The sequence below is a fragment of the Pristiophorus japonicus genome, unplaced genomic scaffold (genome assembly GCF_044704955.1).
Source record: "Pristiophorus japonicus isolate sPriJap1 unplaced genomic scaffold, sPriJap1.hap1 HAP1_SCAFFOLD_46, whole genome shotgun sequence".
In the NCBI taxonomy this organism is placed as follows: domain Eukaryota; kingdom Metazoa; phylum Chordata; class Chondrichthyes; family Pristiophoridae; genus Pristiophorus; species Pristiophorus japonicus.
Genome location: NW_027254363.1, coordinates 3,782,324 through 3,797,102, shown reverse-complemented (window position 1 = coordinate 3,797,102; position 14,779 = coordinate 3,782,324).

Below are 14,779 nucleotides of genomic sequence, written 5' to 3'. Positions count from 1 at the left end.
GAGTTGCAAAAAGTTGAGTGTTACAAATATGTGTAAGTAACATAGATGTGTTCAGCAGATGGATTGAAGCCTCCTCTACCCTGGACAATAAAGCTAAAACTGTTGTTAAGGTGTTCATGAGGGAAATTGTTCCGAGATATGGTATCCCAGCTCGACTGATGACCACCTAGGTTCTTTCTCTGACTCAGGCTCTGCGAATAGCCCACAACCAGGTTCGTGAGGCTCACAGCGACCTCCCAGTTTTGCCAGAATCATCCCTCGTGGTACCTGGGAAGTATGTCCTGATTAGGAAATTGATTCGGAAGGCATTAGAATCACGATGGAAGGGGCCAATTCAGTTGTTACTCACTACCTTCACTGCAGCCAAGGTTGAGGGGAAAAGTGCCTGGGTTCACCTGCACCACTGCAAGCTCACCACACTCTAACGAATCTATTTAACTGGTTATTCTAATTCCTGTTTCTGTTCCAGATTTCCTCTTCTCCACAGCTGAACAAGGCCGTTAGCATCCGAATTGGAACATGGACCAGTTTGAAATTTTAACTGTAGAGATAGACAGTCAGCTACACCGACGGTGACCTGAGAAGAGAGACGGGAATATTGAACTTTTTTAATCAGCAAAATAATTGGACTATTTATCTGAATTCTGAGCCATAAGATGAAACTGTGTCTGTATGCCACAGTCTGTATAATAGTGTTGATATATGACAGTTTCGGCGCATGGGATTGGAGACAGAGACGAGAGCTCCATGTAAACACTTTTTTGTACATGTCTTATGTTTATGTGCAAAATGGGAACTTTTCTAGATGTTGGGTGTGTTCACATTTTCCTATACATTCCAAAGGGGGAATTCCTTTGTGTCCCGTTCCACTAATCCTAACTGAGACTGTCAGATGGATTCAGAGCCAAACTCTCACGAGAGGAGGGGGGTCAATACAAATACGAGAGAGGAAAAGCGGGTCAAAAGAGGGATCACGGAGATCAGGAGGAGTATCATACCGTTAGCACATGAACGACCACGGTGAGGTCACCAAGTGGGAGAGTGCTGGAGACCCCATTAGTCAGACGTTCCAGGGATGGTACCAGCCAAACTACAACCGTAGAAAGGAACCCCCATTCTTAGCCATGACCAATACTTCGGGGATTGTGAGGCCAACCGGGGATATATGTCCAACCCGAAATGACAAAAGAAACAAGGGACATATCATAGAATACAGATAATGCCCAAACAGTCTCAACATCACAACAGGTGCACGAGTCACCATCCTCGCTCACCTTCCGAATAAAACAGGTGGTTGTTTGTGGGCCCAGTCCTGGGACACGGAAGCAATATATCAGAAAGCTGCTTTTAACGGCACGTATTTCGATTGACTCGGCGATGGACAGGGTCCTGTTATCTGGGATATGTGGTGCCATTTGTGCGGAAAGTACGTACTCTGGCGGAAGCACATGCCTCCAGCCGATACAAGCGAGCCATCGCCACCGCCGACAATTTCTTTGGGGTCATGATAATTTCCAATCGGGTTAGGACGTCTCATGTATGAAGTACAGAACCCAGAGACGATATTGGAACAGATAGAAACATAGAAACATAGAAAATAGGTGCAGGAGCAGGCCATTCAGCCCTTCTAGCCTGCACCGCCATTCAATGAGTTCATGGCTGAACATGAAACTTCAGTACCCCCTTCCTGCTTTCTCGCCATAACCCTTGATCCCCCGAGTAGTAAGGACTTCATCTAACTCCCTTTTGAATATATTTAGTGAATTGGCCTCAACTACTTTCTGTGGTAGAGAATTCCACAGGTTCACCACTCTCTGGGTGAAGAAGTTTCTCCTCATCTCGGTCCTAAATGGCTTACCCCTTATCCTCAGACTGTGACCCCTGGTTCTGGACTTCCCCAACATTGGGAACATTCTTTCTGCATCTAACCTGTCTAAACCAGTCAGAATTTAAACGTTTCTATGAGGTCCCCTCTCATAGCTAACAATACTGCTGAAGCTCTGGAGGGCATCACAGCTGAAATGATAGCAATAAGGACCATTGCATTACAAAACCGAATGGCCCTGGATTATCTGTTCGCTGAGAAAGGGGGAACGTGTGACCTGATAGGATCTGAATGTTGCACTTACATTCCAGATAGTTCAGAAAACATAATCAATCTCGCTGATCACATAAGAAGGGAGGTGAAGAAGTTATCCACACCAACAGGATGATCTAGCTGGTTTGATTGGCTATTAGCTGGATCTTGGAGATCCTATCTAATCAAGGGGCAATTATTCTCATTGTAGTAATAATTACCTGTTTTTTGATTGTTGGTTTTTTAACCATGGTTGTAAAGTCATGCTGGCAAGGTTAGCAAACTCTCTTTTGGCCATGTGCTCCCGGGTTATGATCCAGCAAACTAAAGAACTACTCGTCAAATAGGATCAGGAAAGAGAGTGCGAATGGCTGAATGCGATACTCCTGGAATAGTCACCAGGGTTATCATGCAATGATAAAAGGGGGGAATGTGAATGTTTGAAAATGTATAGAGACATTGAAGTTGAGAACGTGGGAATTTTATAGGGACTTTATAAGCTGACAAAGAATTCATGGAGGAAATGCCATGACATCTCAGACTCGAGTCTGCAAAATATTACAACACTAACACAGTTTGAAACAAACAAACCTCAAGGTCGTAGTAACTCACATTGCTAACCTGAAACATTAACAGAAGGGGAATAATGTTCCTTTGTGCAAAAACAGACCATTCTTAGATCCGCTTATGATTGGACAAAAGGAAAGAGGGATCAGAGAGGATATGCTGAACTAGGATGTCACTCTTATTGTATCTTGTTATCTTTTACCGAAAATGTATAACCGTCATCCCTTTACAATGTAACGTCACTTTGTCCGTAGGAAGTGAGTGCAATCTATCAGAGTTGCATCCCTTCTGTCTGATATTTTCCCCGATCGGGATTTGCTTTGAAATAAAAGCTTGCTTTGTTTAAAGCAAAAACGGTATTCGACTCAGTAATTTTTCTGAACCAGATTGAGGGATAAAGAATCCAGAAATCAACAGGTCTAAAGTGTTCCTTACGGTTTAGTGACCCGCACACATTATATCCTACAGTGATATATACTCCGAATAATACATGGTCAATGGGGTACAGTGTTGCATAACGGTTATTGACCCACAATCAGTATATCCAACAGTGGCACACTCTCCCAGAAATTCATCGTCATTGGGGCACAGTGTTCCACACCGGTTAGTGATCCAGACTCATTATACACTGCATTGACACACACTGTCAGTGATATATGGTCACTGGGGTACGGTGTACCACACCGGTTAGTGACCCGCACTGAGTATATCTTACAGTGACACACATTCGCAGTAATACATGGTCACTGTGATACAGTGTTCCACAACGGTTAGTGACACACACTCAATGTATCCTACAATTACTGACACTCCCAGTAATACATGGTCATTGGGGTGTGGTATTGCACACCGGTTAGTGAGACGCACTCAGTACATCCAACAGTGACAGAGACACTCCCATAAATACATGGTCACTGGGGTACGGTGTTCTACACTGGTTAGTGACCCATATTCAGTATATCCTACAGTGACACACATCCCAGTAATACATGGTCACTGGTGTACGGTTTTACACAGCGGATAGTGATGCACACTCAGTTTATTCTAAAGTGACAAACACTCCCAGTAATACATGGTCACTGGCGTATGGTGTTCCACACCGGTGAGTGACCCACACTCATTATATCCAACCGTGACACAGACTCCCAGTAATAGATGGTCACTAGGGTACAGTGTTCCACACCGGTTAGTGACACACACTCGTTATATCCTACAGTAAAACACATTCCTAATAATACATGGTCACTGGGGTATGGTGTTGCACACCGGTTAGTGATTCACATTCAGTATATCCTGCAGTGACAGACACTCCCAGTAATACATGATCACTTGGGTACGATTTTCGTAACGGTTCGTGACCCACACTGAGTATATCCTACCGTGACACACACTCCCAGTAATAAATGGTCACTGGGGTACAGTGTTCCACACCGGTTAGTGACCCACACTGTGCATATCCTACAGTGACACACACTACCAGTAATACATGGTAACTGCGGTTGGGTGTTCCAAACTGTTTAGGAACCCACACTGAGTAGAACCTACAGTGACACACACTCCCAGTAATAAATGTTTACTGGGATACTGTGTTCCACACCGGTTAGTGACTCACACTCAGTATATCCTATAGTGACACACACTCCCAGTAATGGAGGATCTCTCGCGTATGGTGTTCCACACCGGTTAGTGACCCACACTGAGTATATCCTACAGTGACACACACTCCCAGTAATACATGGTCACTGGGTACGGTGTTCCACACCGGTTAGTGACCCACAGTCAGTATATCCTACAGTGACACACACTCCCAGTAATACATGGTCACTGGGGTATGGTGTTCCACACCTGTTAGCGACCCAATCCGAGTATATCCTGCAGTGACTCACATTCCCAGTAATACATCTTCACTGGGGTACGGGTTCCTGACCGGTTAGTGAATCACACTCAGTATATCCTACAGTAACAGACACTGCTCGTAATACATGGTAACTTGGATTTGGTGTTCCACACTGGTTAGGAACCCACACTGAGTATAACCTACAGTGACACACAATCCCAGTAATTCATGGTCACAGAGGTAAAGTTTTCCATACCTGTTAATTACCCACACTCTGTATATCCTACAGTGACAGACACTCCCAGTAATACATGGTCACTGGGGTACAGTGTTCCACACCGGTTAGTGACCCACACTCTGCATATCATACGGTGGCGCACACTCCCAATAATATATGGTCACTGGGGTAAAGTTTTCCACACCAGTTAGTGACCCACAGTCAGTATATCCGAAAGTGATACACACTCCCATCAATTTATGGTCACTGGGGTATGGTGTTCCACACCGGTTAATGGACCGCACTCAGTATATCCTACAGTGACAGACACTCCCAGTATTACATGCTCTCTGGAGTACATTTTTCAACACCAGTTAGTGATTCACACTCCGTTTCACCTACAGTGACACACACTCCCATTAATACATGATCACTGGGGTAAGGTGTTCTACACTGGTTAGTGACCCATATTCAGTATATCCTACAGTGACACACATCCCAGTAATATATGGTCACTGGTGTACGGTTGTACACAGCGGATAGTGATGCACACTCAGTATGTCCGACAGTGACACACACTCCCAGTAATACATGGTCAATGGGGTATGGGTTCCACAGCCGTAAGTTATCCGCACTCAGTTTATTCTACAGTGACAAACACTCCCAGTAATACATGGTCACTGGCGTATGGTGTTCCACACCGGTGAGTGACCCACACTCATTATATCCAACAGTGACACAGAGTCCCAGTAATAGATCGTCAGTGGGGAACAGTGTTCCACACCGGTTAGTGACACACGCTCGTTATATCCTACAGTGACACACACTCCCAGTAATGGATGATCTCTCGCATATGGTGTTCCACACCGGTTAGTGACCCACACTGAGTATATCCTACAGTGACACACACTCCCAGTAATACATGGTCACTGGGTACGGTGATCCACACCGGTTAGTGACCCACATTCAGTATATCCTACAGTGACACACACTCCCAGTAATACATGGTCACTGGGGTATGGTGTTCCACACCTGTTAGCGACCCAATCCGAGTATATCCTGCAGTGACTCACATTCCCAGTAATACATCTTCACTGGGGTACGGGTTCCTCACCGGTTAGTGAATCACACTCAGTATATCCTACAGTGACAGACACTGCTCGTAATACATGGTAACTGGGATTTGGTGTTCCACACTGGTTAGGAACCCAGACTGAGTATAACCTACAGTGACACACAATCCCAGTAATTCATGGTCACAGAGGTAAAGTTTTCCATACCTGTTAATGACCCACACTCTGTATATCCTACAGTGACAGACACTCCCAGTAATACATGGTCACTGGGGTACAGTGTTCCACACCGGTTAGTGACCCACACTCTGCATATCATACAGTGGCGCACACTCCCAATAATATATGGTCACTGGGGTAAAGTTTTCCACACCAGTTAGTGACCCACACTCAGTATATCCGACAGTGATACACACTCCCATCAATTTATGGTCACTGGGGTATGGTGTTCCACACGGGTTAGTGGACCGAACTCAGTATATCCTACAGTGACAGACACTCCCAGTATTACATGCTCCCTGGAGTACATTTTTCAACACCAGTTAGTGATTCACACTCCGTTTCACCTACAGTGACACACACTCCCAGTAATACATGATCACTGGGGTAAGGTGTTCTACACTGGTTAGTGACCCATATTCAGTATATCCTACAGTGACACACATCCCAGTAATACATGGTCACTGGTGTACGGTTTTACACAGCGGATAGTGATGCACACTCAGTATGTCCGACAGTGACACACACTCCCAGTAATACATGGTCAATGGGGTATGGGTTCCACAGCCGTAAGTTATCCGCACTCAGTTTATTCTACAGTGACAAACACTCCCAGTAATACATGGTCACTGGCGTATGGTGTTCCACACCGGTGAGTGACCCACACTCATTATATCCAACAGTGACACAGACTCCCAGTAATAGATGGTCACTAGGGTACAGTGTTCCACACCGGTTAGTGACACACACTCGTTATATCCTACAGTAACACACATTCCTAATAATACATGGTCACTGGGGTATGGTGTTGCACACCGGTTAGTGATTCACATTCAGTATATCCTGCAGAGACAGACACTCCCAGTAATACATGATCACTTGGGTACGATTTTCCGTACCGGTTCGTGACCCACACTGAGTATATCCTACCGTGACACACACTCCCAGTAATAAATGGTCACTGGGGTACAGTGTTCCACACCGGTTAGTGACCCACACTGAGCATATCCTACAGTGACACACACTACCAGTAATACATGGTAACTGTGGTTGGGTGTTCCAAACTGTTTAGGAACCCACACTGAGTAGAACCTACAGTGACACACACTCCCAGTAATAAATGGTTACTGGGATACTGTGTTCCACACCGGTTAGTGACACACGCTCAGTATATTCTACAGTGACACACACTCCCAGTAATGGTTGATCTCTCGCGTATGGTGTTCCACACCGGTTAGTGACCCACACTGAGTATATCCTACAGTGACACACACTCCCAGTAATACATGGTCACTGGGTACGGTGTTCCACACCGGTTAGTGACCCACAGTCAGTATATCCTACAGTGACAGACACTCCCAGTAATACATGGTCACTGGGGTATGGTGTTCCACACCTGTTAGCGACCCAATCCGAGTATATCCTGCAGTGACTCACATTCCCAGTAATACATCTTCACTGGGGTACGGGTTCCTCACCGGTTAGTGAATCACACTCAGTATATCCTACAGTGACAGACACTGCTCTTAATACATGGTAACTGGGATTTGGTGTTCCACACTGGTTAGGAACCCACACTGAGTATAACCTACAGTGACACACAATCCCAGTAATTCATGGTCACAGAGGTAAAGTTTTCCATACCTGTTAATGACCCACACTCTGTATATCCTACAGTGACAGACACTCCCAGTAATACATGGTCACTGGGGTACAGTGTTACACAGCGGTTAGTGACCCACACTCTGCATATCATACAGTGGCGCACACTCCCAATAATATATGGTCACTGGGGTAAAGTTTTCCACACCAGTTAGTGACCCACACTCAGTATATCCGACAGTGATACACACTCCCATCAATTTATAGTCACTGGGGTATGGTGTTCCACACCGGTTAATGGACCGCACTCAGTATATCCTACAGTGACAGACACTCCCAGTATTACATGCTCCCTGGAGTACATTTTTCAACACCAGTTAGTGATTCACACTCCGTTTCACCTACAGTGACACACACTCGAAGTAATACATGATCACTGGGGTAAGGTGTTCTACACTGGTTAGTGACCCATATTCAGTATATCCTACAGTGACACACATCCCAGTAATACATGGTCACTGGTGTACGGTTTTACACAGCGGATAGTGATGCACACTCAGTATGTCCGACAGTGACACACACTCCCAGTAATACATGGTCAATGGGGTATGGGTTCCACAGCCGTAAGTTATCCGCACTCAGTTTATTCTACAGTGACAAACACTCACAGTAATACATGGTCACTGGCGTATGGTGTTCCACACCGGTGAGTGACCCACACTCATTATATCCAACAGTGACACAGACTCTCAGTAATAGATGGTCACTAGGGTACAGTGTTCCACACCGGTTAGTGACACACACTCGTTATATCCTACAGTAACACACATTCCTAATAATACATGGTCACTGGGGTATGGTGTTGCACACCGGTTAGTGATTCACATTCAGTATATCCTGCAGTGACAGACACTCCCAGTAATACATGATCACTTGGGTACGATTTTCCGTACCGGTTCGTGACCCACACTGAGTATATCCTACCGTGACACACACTCCCAGTAATAAATGGTCACTGAAGTACAGTGTTCCACACCGGTTAGTGACCCACACTGAGCATATCCTACAGTGACATACACTACCAGTAATACATGGTAACTGCGGTTGGGTGTTCCAAACTGTTTAGGAACCCACACTGAGTAGAACCTACAGTGACACACACTCCCAGTAATAAATGGTTACTGGGATACTGTGTTCCACACCGGTTAGTGACTCATACTCAATATATCCTACAGTGACACACACTCCCAGTAATGGATGATCTCTTGCGTACGGTGTTCCACACCGGTTCGTGACCCACACTGAGTATATCCTACAGTGACACACACTCCCAGTAATACATGGTCACTGGGTACGGTGTTCCACACCGGTTAGTGACCCACAGTCAGTATGTCCTACAGTGACACACACTCCCAGTAATACATGGTCACTGGGGTATGGTGTTCCACACCTGTTAGCGACCCAATTCGAGTATATCCTGCAGTGACTCACATTTCCAGTAATACATCTTCACTGGGGTACGGGTTCCTCACCGGTTAGTGAATCACACTCAGTATATCCTACAGTGACAGACACTGCTCGTAATACATGGTAACTGGGATTTGGTGTTCCACACTGGTTCGGAACCCACACTGAGTATAACCTACAGTGACACACAATCCCAGTAATTCATGGTCACAGAGGTAAAGTTTTCCATACCTGTTAATGACCCACACTCTGTATATCCTACAATGACAGACACTCCCAGTAATACATGGTCATTGGGTACAGTGTTCCACACCAGTTAGTGACCCACACTCTGCATATCATACAGTGGCGCACACTCCCAATAATATATGGTCACTGGGGTAAAGTTTTCCACACCAGTTAGTGACCCACACTCAGTATATCCGACTGTGATACACACTCCCATCAATTTATGGTCACTGGGGTATGGTGTTCCACACCGGTTAATGGACCGCACTCAGTATATCCTACAGTGACAGACACTCCCAGTATTACATGCTCCATGGAGTACATTTTTCAACACCAGTTAGTGATTCACACTCCGTTTCACCTACAGTGACACACGCTCGAAGTAATACATGATCACTGGGGTAAGGTGTTCTACACTGGTTAGTGACCCATATTCAGTATATCCTACAGTGACACACATCCCAGTAATACATGGTCACTGGTGTACGGTTTTACACAGCGGATAGTGATGCACACTCAGTATGTCCGACAGTGACACACACTCCCAGTAATACATGGTCAATGGGGTATTGGTTCCTCAGCCGTAAGTTATCCGCACTCAGTTTATTCTACAGTGACAAACACTCCCAGTAATACATGGTCACTGGCGTATGGTGTTCCACACCGGTGAGTGACCCACACTCATTATATCCGACAGTGACACAGACTCTCAGTAATAGATGGTCACTAGGGTACAGTGTTCCACACCGGTTAGTGACACACACTCGTTATATCCTACAGTAACACACATTCCTAATAATACATGGTCACTGGGGTATGGTGTTGCACACCGGTTAGTGATTCACATTCAGTATATCCTGCAGTGACAGACACTCCCAGTAATACATGATCACTTGGGTACGATTTTCCGTAACGGTTCGTGACCCACACTGAGTATATCCTACCGTGACACACACTCCCAGTAATAAATGGTCACTGGGGTACAGTGTTCCACACCGGTTAGTGACCCACACTGAGCATATCCTACAGTGACACACAGTACCAGTAATACATGGTAACTGAGGTTGGGTGTTCCAAACTGTTTAGGAACCCACACTGAGTAGATCCTACAGTGACACACACTCCCAGTAATAAATGGTTACTGGGATACTGTGTTCCACACCGGTTAGTGACTCACACTCAGTATATCCTACAGTGACACACACTCCCAGTAATGGATGATCTCTCGCGTATGGTGTTCTACACCGGTTAGTGACCCACACTGAGTATATCCTACAGTGACACACACTCCCAGTAATACATGGTCACTGGGTACGGTGTTCCACACAGGTTAGTGACCCACAGTCAGTATATCCTACAGTGACACACACTTCCAGTAATACATGGTCACTGGGGTATGATGTTCCACACCTTTTAGCGACCCAATCCGAGTATATCCTGCAGTGACTCACATTCCCAGTAATACATCTTCACTGGAGTACCGGTTCCTCACCGGTTAGTGAATCACACTCAGTATATCCTACAGTGACAGACACTGCTCGTAATACATGGTAATTGGGATTTGGTGTTCCACACTGGTTAGGAACCCACACTGAGTATAACCTACAGTGACACACAATCCCAGTAATTCATGGTCACAGAGGTAAAGTTTTCCATACCTGTTAATGACCCACACTCTGTATATCCTACAGTGATAGACACTCCCAGTAATACATGTTCACTGGGGTACAGTGTTCCACACCGGTTAGTGATCCACACTCTGCATATCATACAGTGGCGCACACTCCCAATAATATATGGTCACTGGGGTAAAGTTTTCCACACCAGTTAGTGACCCATACTCAGTATATCCTCCAGTGACAGACACTCCCAGTAATTTATCGTCACTGGGGTACGGTGTTCCACACTGGTTAGTGACCGATACTGAGTAATCCTCCAGTGACACACACTCCCAGTAATAGATGGTCACTGGGGTTCAGTGTTCCACACCGGTTCGTGACCCACACTCAATATATCCTACATTGACACATACTCCCAGTAATACATGGTCACTGGGGTAGGGTGTTGCACACAGGTTTGTGATTCATACTCAGTATATCCTGCTACGACAGACTCTCCAACTAATACCTTCTCTCAGACAGTTGCGCTGAGTCAGGACTGATTGAAAAGTACACAATATACCACTGAAGACAATAGCTTGATAATAGAATCAGCCTGTCAGCTACAAACACAAGTTTATGTTCAGATGGAGAAACTGAACAAACCAAAGTGGTTATTCAGGCCATTTGACTGAACGGAATGATATCACCGATCAGGTGTCTATACCAGTGACCACTAATCCAGGATGTAACATTATTAGTCACAGAGCAAAACCTGAGACCAGCTCACATACAGATTTGCACAACTTCAATGGCTATAGTCACTTACCAGGAACACCAATGACGGCAATGATCATGTAGCAGATTCTCTGGGCCTCTCGAATTGGAAGCATTGTCTGGGTGAAACGATGTGCCCCTTCGTGCTGCAGGTAATCTCCCTGAATTATTATCTGAGGCGGTACAATTCCAGTGCCTTTAAGTTGTACGCTGCGGGCTCTCCACGGGGATATTGAGGTTGCAACATCGATCAAAATAGTTTTTTTTAAAAACTTGAACAAACAGATTACGACAGCCGATTTAAGTCCCTGTTGTGAACGAATATATTTACTCGAGAGATTCAAATTGGAAACCCCAAAGACTGGACAATTCTGCTCACATTAATTAACTCATGAAAGTTTCCAGCTGTATTCTCCCAGCAATTGGGTTGCTGTTTCAAAAACCATCAGGCCAAACTGGAGATCGCATTTTGTTTTGGGTCATGCCCTACTGCTGTGGCCATTCAGTAATTACATTCCCAATATTCGTGTTGCCTCTCAGGGATGCTGTACTGCACTGTGTGATGTAGCTGCCTTCTTTAACTGTAGCTATTCAGTAATTACATTCCCAATGTCAGAGATTCCCTCCCAGGGCTGCCCTACTGCACTCTGTGATGTGGCTGCCTTCTTTAATGTAGCTATTCAGTAATTACATTCCCAATGTCAGAGTTTCCCTCTCAGGGCTGCTGTACTACACTGTGTGATGTGGCTGCCTTCTTTAACTGTAGCTATTCAGTAATTACATTCCCAATTTCAGAGTATCCCTCTCAGGGCTGCCCTACTACATTCTGTGATGTGGCTGCCTTCTTTAACTGTGGCCATTCAGTAATTACAATCCCAATATCAGAGTGTCCGTCTCAGGGCTGCCCTACTGCACTCTGTGATGTGGCTGCCTTCCTTAACTGTAGCTATTCAGTAATTACATTCCAATGTCAGAGTTTCCCTCTCAGGGCTGCTGTACTACACTGTGTGATGTGGCTGCCTTCTTTAACTATAGCTATTCAGTAATTACATTCACAATGTCAGAAATTCCCTCTCAGGGCTGCCCTACTGCACTCTGTGATGTGGCTGCCTTCTTTAACTCTAGCTATTCAGTAATTACATTCCCAATGTCAGCGTTTCCCGATCAGCACTGCTGTACTACAAAGGGGACCGTGGCTCCCTTTGAAATGCAGGCATTCAGTACTTCAATTACAAATGTTAGAATGTCCTTCTCAACGATGTTCTACTGCGGTCTAGGAAGTGGCTGATCACTTTAACTACGGAATTCCAGTGAAACAGTTAAAGTGATGAATTGCTATGATTGGATTCAAAATAATATAGGACCTCATTTTCATTAAGCCTCTCATACCCCTATCGCACCTCATACACATGTGGTACCTCATACTCGTAGATTACCTAAAAGTAATACAGCACCTCAAACTCATACAGCAAAAAAAATAATGCAAACTAATATAGCACTTCTCATCATACAGAAACTCAAACACTCAAAATAATACAGCACATCAGCCCAATAGAGAACCTCAAAATAGTACAGCTCTCAAAACAAAAGTACCTCAAACAAAAACAACCCTTTAATATTACAATGTGCCTAAAACTAAAATATAACCTCAAACTGAAAGAGAACCTCAAAGTAATAGAGAACATCGAACTAATAAAAACATCAAATACATTTTTTATCAATCTAGAGAGAACTTCAAAATATTATGGACCTTGAACAGAATAAAGAATCTAAAAATAATACAGAACCTCAAACTAACAGAGACACTCAAACTATTAACGAGACTCACGCTAATATTGAAATTCAAACCAAGCGAGAATCTGAAACTATTAAACTCCAAAAAATGGGGACACTCAAAATAATTCACTCAAAGTAATGGAGAACCTCAACGAATAGGAAGTCTCAAAATAATCCAAATATTCAAACTGATACAGTAAATCAAACTAATACAGCACTGCAAAGTAGTAGCAAACGTAAAAATAATACAGCCCAATCAAAGACATCATCTCAGACTAATAGAGAACCTTAAACTAATACAGACCATCAATCTAATACACTCGCTCAAACTATTATAGAAACTCAATCTAAAAGAGAAACTAAAAATAATAGAGTACCCTAAACTAACAAGGAAACTCAAACTAATACAGTCCCTTAAACTAATACAGTCCATCAAACTAATACAGACCCTCAAACTAATAAAGTTCATCAAACTAATACAGCCCATCAAACTAATACAGACCCTTAAACTAATATAGATCCTCAAACTAATACAGTCCCTCAAACTAATACAGTCCATCAAACTAATACAGACGCTCAAACTAATACAGCCCCTCAAACTAATACAGACCCTCAAACTAATACAGCCCATCAAACTAATACATTCCCTCAAACTAATACAGGCCCTCAAACGAATACAGTCCCTCAAACTAATACAGTTCATCAAACTAATACAGTCCATCAAACTAATACAGTCAATCAAACTAATACAGTCCATCAAACTAATACAGTCCCTCAAACTAATACAGTCCATCAGACTAATACAGCCCATCAAACTAATACAGACCCTCAAACTAATACAGACCCTCAAACTACTACAGTCCACAAACTAATACAGACCCTCAAACTAATACAGACCCTCAACCTAATGCAGTCCATTAAACTAATACAGCCCCACAAACTAATACAGCCCCTCAAACTAGTGCAGCCCATCAATGTAATACAGATCCTTAAACTATTGGCTAACCTCAAACTAATAGAGGAACTCAAACTTATACAGCCCCTCAAACTAGTGCAGCCCATCAATGTATTACAAAGGCTTAAACCAATACAGAACCGCAAACTAATTGAGAATCACAAACCATGACAGGACCTCAACTAATACAAAACCCGAAACTAATGCAGCCTCTCAAACCAATAGAAAACCTCGAATTAATGCAGACCCTAAAACTAATAGAGAACCTCAAACAAATAGATAACCTCAAATTACTAGCGAATCTCAAACTACTAAAGACACTAAACAGGTAAAAACACTCAAATTAATACAGAATCTCAAATAAATATAGCAGTGTAAAATAATAT